This window comes from Diadema antillarum, unplaced genomic scaffold (genome assembly GCF_040938485.1).
Source record: "Diadema antillarum isolate AM-2024a unplaced genomic scaffold, OU_Dant_1.0 seq00001939_RagTag, whole genome shotgun sequence".
NCBI classification, from domain to species: Eukaryota; Metazoa; Echinodermata; class Echinoidea; order Diadematoida; family Diadematidae; genus Diadema; species Diadema antillarum.
Window position 1 is genome coordinate 89,732 of NW_027272599.1, and position 10,095 is coordinate 99,826.

The 10,095-nt window shown below is 38.2% G+C and overlaps 1 pseudogene; it reads right to left on the reverse strand.

Annotated features, from left to right (window-relative positions):
• LOC139713275 (kinase suppressor of Ras 2-like) overlaps positions 1 to 8,306 on the reverse strand; it is a 97,248-nt pseudogene extending 88,942 nt beyond the window's left edge.
• Between the last annotated feature and the right edge of the window lie 1,789 nt (positions 8,307 to 10,095).

Here is a 10,095-nt window from a genome sequence, read left to right on the forward strand (position 1 = left end):
TTTATTCACCTGCTCCCTCCAATTAAGTTCCATAGGCAGAAATTCAGTAAGTTGCTGCTAGGTAGGGCAAGCCTCCAGCACGTTGCGTTGTTGTTGAGGGCAACTTTTGTGAAAAAAGCATGCATAAAATCTGACTACTGTATATAAACAGTGTTCACTGTATTGCAAGTAACACAAGAAGCATGCCTAAAACTATGACTAGAAGTTTGTCTTTGTGTACCAAGGCATGGAATGTCATAAAGCCAGCAAACACAAAAATCATAAAGCTGAGTACAATTTCTGGAAATGCTTTGCATATCATCCGTGAATCATCCATTCCCATATCAATTCAGTTGTCATCTGCAAGTGTGGATGGCTGCTTACCATGTTGATCTTGCACATTTTATTACCTTCAATAGCTTCATAGCCCTGAACGATGTTTGAGCGGTTATCTTTCAGTGGAGTGTATCCAACAGGTCATCACCACCAAGGATAAAGTATAATACTACTAAGTATATCGTTTTCTTTCAGTATGGTTGCAAAACAAGACAGAACACTTCATGCACTAATTTTCCCTTACACTTTATTGCTTCTTTAACGTGTACAGTGTATGTACAATTGTATGTATGTGCACTGTACATGGCCAAGCTATAAAACAAATAGCATCCCATTTCAAGATACATACTGTAGGCTCAAGTCCATGGATGTTGAATCTCCAAACTGGTTACAGCAGCTGTCCAGCAAAATCATTGTTCCCTTCTTTTGTATACTATGTAGTCCATGGTTACCTAACAACATGCCTGTGATTTACAGAGACAATTAAGCTTTCGTCTAGTTAAATTCTAAAGACTATATTGTTCTTTGAAGTGTTTCATAAAACATTAGAGATTTATGATCGATTACAAACCTTGTACAAGCAACTCTGGATCTCCACCTCTCCATCAATCATGCTCCACAAACTTTAAAGCCCATTGTACACAGTTATAACAATTCTATTGAAACACATTTATGTTGTTTGTAAGGCTACATTCTCCTGATTTTCCCTTTTATTTGATGCACCATTCACATGCTCATTTTAGCTCATTTTAGCTCGCATTATGAGTTGAATAATTGTATAAAAGTACAGTTTGATGTTGATAGTTTCTGTTCAATAGTTGTAAATATCGGGTTAATGTACAGTATCATGTTGTTGGCGTATGCGATATTGTATGCTAATATTGTATGAGTTACCGGTAGTTCAGTTGCACTCTACATTTTGTACGATATGTCTCTGGTGTACTTGTAATGTATTTGATGTTTATTTTGTTGTAATATCCAATGTACAAATAATTGCCAATGCGGACAATACAGTAATCAATCATCATCAATCATCATAATATTTTCATTTCTGGAGCCATGTTAATAGTGCACACTTAGACAATCTCTTTAATCTTTGTACATATACTCCTCTTTTCTGTTTATGACATCCCCAGTTAAACAAAAAATTACAAAAATAAATTGTTACGCATAAAATTATTATGAAATGAAATATACACAGCAGAATATCTCGGCCTACTGTGACTAAACACATAAAACATAATTTTATCATCAATTATTCTGTATGAAAATGACTTTACGAGTGAGGTGTGCGACCATGTGACAAGCTCGGTGCTGGTGTGTATCAGCCAGCCCTTATACATGTAGCACACAGGAAGGTGCTGGCTAGAGAGCTGATAATTGAGCCTGATTGGCAAGAGGAGGTTACTGCTCTCACTTCCTGGTTTGGTAGACATACAGGCTGAGCCCAGTTAGTGCACAGTAGTACGGGCATAATGCTGTGACACAGACCACCCTTCCACCCAACCTACATTCTCCACTCAGGGGCACTATTGAGTGCACGGTGTTGCATGCACAGCACGGCAATATGAACGACACCTGACAAACAGCTCACCCAACCCAACTACAATTCATGGTTCAGAGGTAAATTTCAGACAGAATAACCCTCAGTCTTTACCTTGATATCAAAACATAGAGACTCTCAGTGACAAGGTGGGGGGGGGGGGGGGGGGGGAGGTACAAGAGGAGGGTGAAATACAGTCTACTGCAAATTATAGATTCTGAATAAAGTACATGTAGCCTGTTCAGAGCCATCACTTCACTGTATACAGTCATCAGAAAACAATACACTTACAATACCATTATTCATGTTAGGGATTATGCCCTACATGTTGTACGTATACGTCATTAACAACATCAAGTAACAGATGGAATCTACATGTAGTCCCTGTACTATATTGTATGTGTATCTGATACCTCAACCCATTATGTTGACAAAGATAACATTTCCCTGTTTCATCACTCTTTCCTCATTAGCCAGCCAAGTTAGCATTGGTGCAGGACATACACCAGTATCAGTATGTGGGACTACAGTGAATTCACAAACTCGTATCTTTGTTCTCTCTGTGCAATTCTCCCTCTCGAAAGTCTTATTTCTATTTTCATTTTCTGTATAAGTTTAGACTTTGAAAGAATGACACTACCATAAAAGTACATTGTATTCATTCCATGACACACTAGTACTCTATACAGGAGGGAACACCTTCTCTTGAATCAAGGGTACATAAGCAGAGATCTCAATAACCCCCAAGCCCTTAATTTGGAGTTAGATACTGGTTCTCCTCCGTAATTGTTAATGTAAAATGTATAATCGCATTGAAAGACATCCTGACTGCACGTCATCTACATGTACATAAAAACTTATTTGTTTGGTTTTGTCATGGAAATCAAACTACTGTGGCTAATAAAAAGTCACTCATCACAATTACAACCTATAAATAATTGCAGTTACTGTGACAGTAGCTATGCAACAACCAGGTAACTACACTGTACTATCATCCTGTTTTTGATGCAAAGACTGCAATTATTGTCACTCAGAAAAAAGAAAAATGTATAAATGCCATCTTGTCTAGATGTAATTTGGTAATGTTATTCTGATGTTTTAACCTTCATTCATGATGTTATTTGTGGGGCAGGAGTTTTGTATAATGTATCAATTGGCATTTCAACCTTGCCCGAACATGATGCTTAGTGGTCCTGGCTCAATAAATAATGACTGAAAAGTAGAGGCTTGCACTCTGTTTCAATCATTTGTGGTGCATGAACCTTGTGATGTGAATCTCTCCAGGGTGAATTACACAGTTCTTAAAATATTGCATAATATCAATAGTAGATATTAGAAGCAACAACAACAACAACAACAAAACACACACACAACGGAGAAGTGTCTGATATTGACTCTTGACACACACAATGTTCATGAAGATGTGCATCATTTATGTGTTCACCTGTCTTTGTTCATAGTCATACTCCCGTACTGGAACTGTATTGTACATGTACACGTGTATGTCACCTTACAACTTACAACGGATGACCGCCCTATTCTTGTGGCATACAAAGGCAAGTACAATGTACTTAGTCTTCTAAGTTCCTATTTGTGAAATATCATACTAAAAAAAAAATGCATGCAAACAGATAAAATAAATTGTATACAGCATATTGTACATTGCAATTTGTATTCAGTAAATCCAAATGGCTCCAGCATTTGAATAGCAGGATAGGCTTGAGTTTGCATTCTGAACAAGGTACATACACCATTTATTGTGACTGTTTAGCAAGCTCACTGAAGATGTGAAAGTTTGATAGCAGTGTAATAAGGTCAATGTCCTCTGTTTGTCACTAACCCCCCCCCCCACACACACACACATACACACACACACACAGACAAGAAAAAAGCTACACCTTGTATTCTCCATGCAGTAACATCAGTCTTACCAAAACCACTATTTCAGAGCATAGATAACATTAATGAAGCAATTGTCAATTCTCAGTCATAGGGGTGGTGGCTGATTACAAGAAATGAAATGAAAGCTTGGCTTTGTATTACATGTACATTCTTGATTGTCAACATTAACTTGGTTGTCTGGGACCAGCGATTATGAGTGTGATTTACAGAAACAAAATACAGATTGAAAGCAATTCGGCTGCCATGTTTATCTTCTTTTTTTCCCCCCATCTATACACATTAATTACTATCTCCTTTAGAATAAAACAGTATTGTGAGAAGCTTCAAATTTGACAATATTTACTAGAACACTACTTTGTATTTATAACAAGGGGTCTGGAATGGAAGGAAATGCAGTGCGAAACAAGTCTTTTTTGTGTGTGTACCTCAGAGGGATAATGAGGAATTACAATTGTAAATGTACAGTGTACATCGTATGTATTCTGATATTGATTTTCACTAGTAAAGGAAAACCTACAGAGAAGAAATAAAATAATGAAGGGACTTTCTGTAGACTACAGATGGTTTGATTTATAATGTGAACTCATCCAATTAAAAAAAAAGAAAAAAATCTGGGAAAGAAAAACAGAACACACATGTGTACCAGAAAACATATCTGATTGTAATGTACACTGCACACCTTGTCTTTTCCTGTGAATAACCCTCTGGAGTCTACACCATATAGTACACGGTATTACACGTGTAACACGATGCACGTGCTTGTTCAAATGTTTTGACCTATTTTCCAACCAAAATAATGGTTTATATAAATTGTATGTGAATTTGCAGCTACAGCTAACATAAAACAAGTTCAATAATATCTTCTTTTCTTTTAAATACAACCTTTTCATCAATTTGTAACAAAAATTATGAGGCTTTTGCAAATAAAAATAATGACTTGGAGAAAGCAGGTACAGTTCCAGTTAATGCTTAAATTATACTGCCAAGTTCAGGAACTCTGAGACCTAGATTTGTATGACCTGTTTTCAAGGTTACTCTTGCCTTACAGACTTTTTACAATGGAAACTTAGGAGCAACTATAAAACCCACTGCAGTAACAGACAATGAGCTTTCACGATTTCGGCTCGATGCCACAGTTTACCACTGTTTGTAACCAAATATCATAATACAGTACATGTACCTTTAATCACTACAGGACCCTGGTTTATGACACTGGATGGATTCCAGAAGAGAGGTCAATATTCTTACACGATCATTTACTCTATGAAAATGAAAAAAGAAAAAGAAAATGAAGCAATGTCTACCAGCATACTGCATAGATAGATAAGATTATCTTATGAGAGTTCAAGTCTAGATGTGCAATCTGAAGAAGAAGAAGAAAACAGTTTGCAAAAAAGATTTACACTGTATGGTGTAGCTTGAAGAGCTGGAAAATGTCATTAAATGTATCAGATCTACAATGTAGTACAGTTCCTGATCTAAGACAATGAACTGCACTGTTCTACAGTTATGGTGTACATGGAGTACTTGATGGGCATAGCACAAAATTCTGGTCTGAAGTGAAAGACAACATGCCGACTTCAGCTTGGTTCCTTTTATATACAAGAGTATAACAATGTATGAGTTTAATATGACAGGTATCAGCTGTTCTTATGACTTTTACGACACATTCAGGTATTGCCTTTTCAACACTCACCATGCATTTCCTGCAGTAACACGAAAGAAGTACAGCTGTATGCTGCCCAGAAAATGTTCACTTTGCATCTACGGTGTACCTTGCTGTGTTAGCCAACTGTCAAAACCTGACATTTTCTTGGCAATTTTCCCTCTTTCATTGTTTGAGGACTCTGAATTTCTATCCAACAATAATAATCGTAATGACAATGATGCAAAAACACTAGAGACTACAATGTACAGTGTACACATAGTACCTTCACTGAAAGATCGTTGTGAATTTAAACTTGCTGAGAATCTGCATTAACAATGTTTACCAACTAAACAACATCATTTAATTACAGTAGTCCCAACAAACCATACATTTGTAGTTTTTACTCAATTATTCATATAATACAGCTGTGTATATAAAAGGCACACATCAATGCATGTATAGTCAATTTACTCTTTCACTTTCATTTCTTGCCCATGTTTATTAACACTTCACCTGCTACATGTATGGCCATCTTGTACATTGTACATCTTCTACAAAACAGCAGCAACTAAAAAAAAAACACACAAATAAAGACAATTTATTCCTCCAGTGTAGAGTCAAGATGACTAAAATACATGCAAAGGTCAAAGATCATGTCACACATCTACTGAATGGAAAAACTTTGCAGACATGGTCCCTCCTCCACTCCATCTCCCTTTGTCCATTTGAATTGAACACAGCTGTGTGATGACAGTTTCAATGCGTAAACTGCTACACTCTTTGATACTAATTTACATTTTTATATTTATTACGGAGTCTATAGAGCAAGTTTGAAAGAAAAACAGATTCAGATTCCTATTTGAAGCATATTATTCCTCAATATACCCGCACCAGAGGAGCACTTGAATGCTCCTGTGCATACACTACTGTGCATACCGAGCCAAAAGTGGACCACTTCCGCTATGCTCTAAAAGTGTACCATTTAACTGTACCAGAAGTAAGTTGGCACGAGGAGAATGTCGAGACGTTTTTTATTGTAATTGATTAACAAACTGCCCTACAATAATATCAACGTACATCTCTGGACAGGCAGACGTCTTGTCCAGAGATCAGGTCTTAGGTTAGAATCCTGCCCGAGCATGTACATTGTATGCTCATGATATTATCATGGCTACTAACACTGATTAATTCAGTAATTATTTGTGTCAATTCTCTTTGTTCAGGACACTACCACTGTACATTATGTAGTAAGTAGCGAAAAAGTGCCAGTTGCCGTAACCCTGTTGCTACACAAAACGTGTGACCTCTAAAAATAACATGAGATACACTTGTATGCTTTCTCTGCACAGCACATTTACAGTATAAACATTCCAAATCAGGCATGATATGGTACAGTAATACTCTCTAGGCCGATGCTTTGAATTAATTTGCTTTGGTTTCTTTTAAAGCTCGAACGTGGCCTCAATGCTGTCAAAAAGAAAATAGTTTCTGCTCAAATTATAATAGAAAAAAAACCTAGAGTCCGATATGATCAGGACATCTGTGTCAAGATGAGAAAAAGAGAAAACACATCAAGAGTGAAGTGGGGAAATAAGTCTAAAAAATAATGAAGTGGTCCAGAAATATAATTATAAACTTGTGTGAAAAATGAAGTTATTTTCTTGGTGACGCAGGGAGGAGTAAAGTTTAATCATCTCCCTGGGTGATGGTGGTGTGTGATGTAGAACTCTAGACTAGGCCTATATTGTGCACTGATGTGGCTGTATCCCAATCCAGCCACTTGCTTGGGCCATGAATACATCATAGACTCTACAGCTACAGTCACACACATGTGGCAGGATGGTGAAAAAAGATGCATGTACAATGTATGGCTGTACCTCAAAGAAGAGCATGTATTTGTGACCTTACATTATAGGCACCAGGCCTACTGTCATAATTTTCATTCAGGAGACCTTCAAATACTTTTTCACACTTTTTTGTTTTTGTTTTTTCTGCACAGTAACTTCACATAACCCAAAGTTTGCACATCAAGACTAACCATCTATGAATATGATTACTATTGACTTCCATACATCTAAACCTCATCCAAAATCAGTGACAATACCAGCATTCATTACCAACACGGCACACGCTTCATCCTACTCTAACCAAATAGATGGTGACAACATGCAAGCAACACACACCGGATCCACAGCCTACCACTGGTAAAAAGTGGGGTTCTCATGAGAGAAATTGGAAAGGTCATGAAAGGTCCCGTGACAAGATCACACAAGCATACGGTATTTCTTGGCTTAATTACGTGCTCTTCTTGGATCCTGGAAAGATGCGTGAATACCTTGTCCATCTTGCAGCCATATTGTGCTGCCGACAACTAAAATATCACAATTCACACAGCCTTTAAGATACAACCAGACAAGTCAGATCATTTATAACTACACACACTGACTTACTTCGACTTGACTCATTTCACTCTGCGTGAGGTCGCTTGAAGGGAGTTTTCGTAGGCCATTCAAATAGTCGATTCGCCCATCTATGACGGACTGGATATCTTCCAGGGCCTTTAGGCACTCCGTAGACATTATAAATTCCTCAAAAGTGAGCGATTGGGCAGTAAGATATCCAATTAAGCCACATGTATGCCGATGGAGAAAACGAACATAGTAGAAGTCCAATGATTACACATCGCAAGCCATCATACCGCTTTTATATTCACTCCGAAGATAAAAAGGTGGCTGATGTCTGCACAGCCAGCAACATGTCATTCATAGGCTATGGATAGTCGATGCACCTCACACACTTGCGCTGCTGATCTGGCTATCCGCTAGCGCTAGCAGGCTGCGCGTAGATAATGGAGCGGTAGTAGCTGCGATCGCGAGTGTGTGGTTAGTGCAGTGTCGTGAAAAGATACGTTGCCAGTCAGTACCGCAGTGTGTGCAGGCGCTGTGCACCAACCTAAACTGCATTACCAATCCCAAACATCGCATCGCACACACAGTGCATCACCGTTTGTTCGCCAGTGTACGACGGCTCCGACCTGCATGCATAGCGCCAGCTTGTAACGCAAGTAGTACAATGTAAAGATCGAGCCACACCGACTCATCGTCATGCGTGGGTGTCATCCCAAGTAACAAAAGTGTGAATCATTTGTACAGTACTACAGGGCGTATAAAAAAAAGATAATCCAACTTTGGAGGGCTGCCATTTCATGACTAAAACCTCTGGAGAGTGCAATTTTAGTTGTAAGGAAAGGAGAACTCTTCCTCTTTCCATTAATACCTAATTATGTTGACAAAATAATGTCACACATTACTGAGCACATGACAAATTGCACTTTACCAAGTTCGAGTGTCACACGAGGGAACAATGAATGTCTCTCTGAATGGATGAGATCAATTCAATTCAATTCAATTCAATTTATTTGTTCAATTCCACCAAGAAAACGAATTACAGAAATTGTAATACCTCGGTATTGGGTGAAGACAAGAAATCAATGATTACACAAACATGACAGATAGCTAAAAAGAGTTAACATATATTTGTATACTAGTACATGAGGTGGAAAAGATAGGAGTCCTGCTGAGAAGCAAAGCTTGTAAATTGCAGAAACTCCTATTTACAGATACAAAAAAAAAAAAAAAACACCAGATACACAAGACTGGAAAATTCAGCCTGAAAACTATGTACAATATATACATACAATATGGACTTCACACAACAAGAACAGTCTAGTCAGGGACAGGCTAGGGACACAAAACAAAGAAAACAAAAGGAGAGGGTAGGAGGTCATGGGCAAGGAGCCCAACCACAGAACTCTACAAGAGTGTAAAGGGCTTTTTACACTTGCAAATTTTTGCTTAGTCCCGTACCAACGGTGGGGCTAAGGGGGGAGGGGAGCCTTAGCCCCACCGTTGGTACCGGACGAGTTCTGTGAGCCAAACAAATACTCAGTAAAGGGAAGGGGATTAAAGCAGAAGGGTGGACAGACAAAAGGCAGAGGAGGGTCAGTAATTATCCTGAGGACCAAGGGGCAACCATTGAAGGAAAATTATGAATAGGGAGGCAACATCAAACAAGATGAGGAACAACAGAGGGATAAAGTAAGGAAAAGAGCGAAAGAGTAGTATAGCAAGGGCGCTGTAAGGCCTTTGTTTGTTTGTTTGTTTGTTTTGTTTGTTTTTTGCTTGTTAGCTCATGAAACCCGGAAGTGCCCCCCCCCCCCTCCCCATTTTTGAAAACGCTCCGCCGGCCCTGCATAACCAGGCCTTTTTGGCGTGTTCTGTGGCCGGGGGATCAACCCTCCCCCCCCCCCCCCCCCCGAGATCTTAATCATATCAATTAATTATGCTAATACCCTGTATATGCATAAAATCATACATTTTGCTCTAAATCAGAAAGTAAAGCTCCTAGAATCCTAATTTTGGGTGATAACATTCTTTGCAGCATTCCAAACAATGTACTTGAAAAAAAATCTGGTATCAAAATTAATTTCTTATGTATTTTATTGTTTTATGAATTTCTTATGTATTTCTCTGTTTTTCGACTTTTGTTTTATCTTTTTTTTTCGCGAAATTTATGACAGAACCTACTTCAAGCATAATCATGCTGAAATTGATTGATTTCAGCCTATGAAAGTGAAAAATCATATCTTTATGAATAAGGTGAGAACTCCATTTGCATAGACTATATA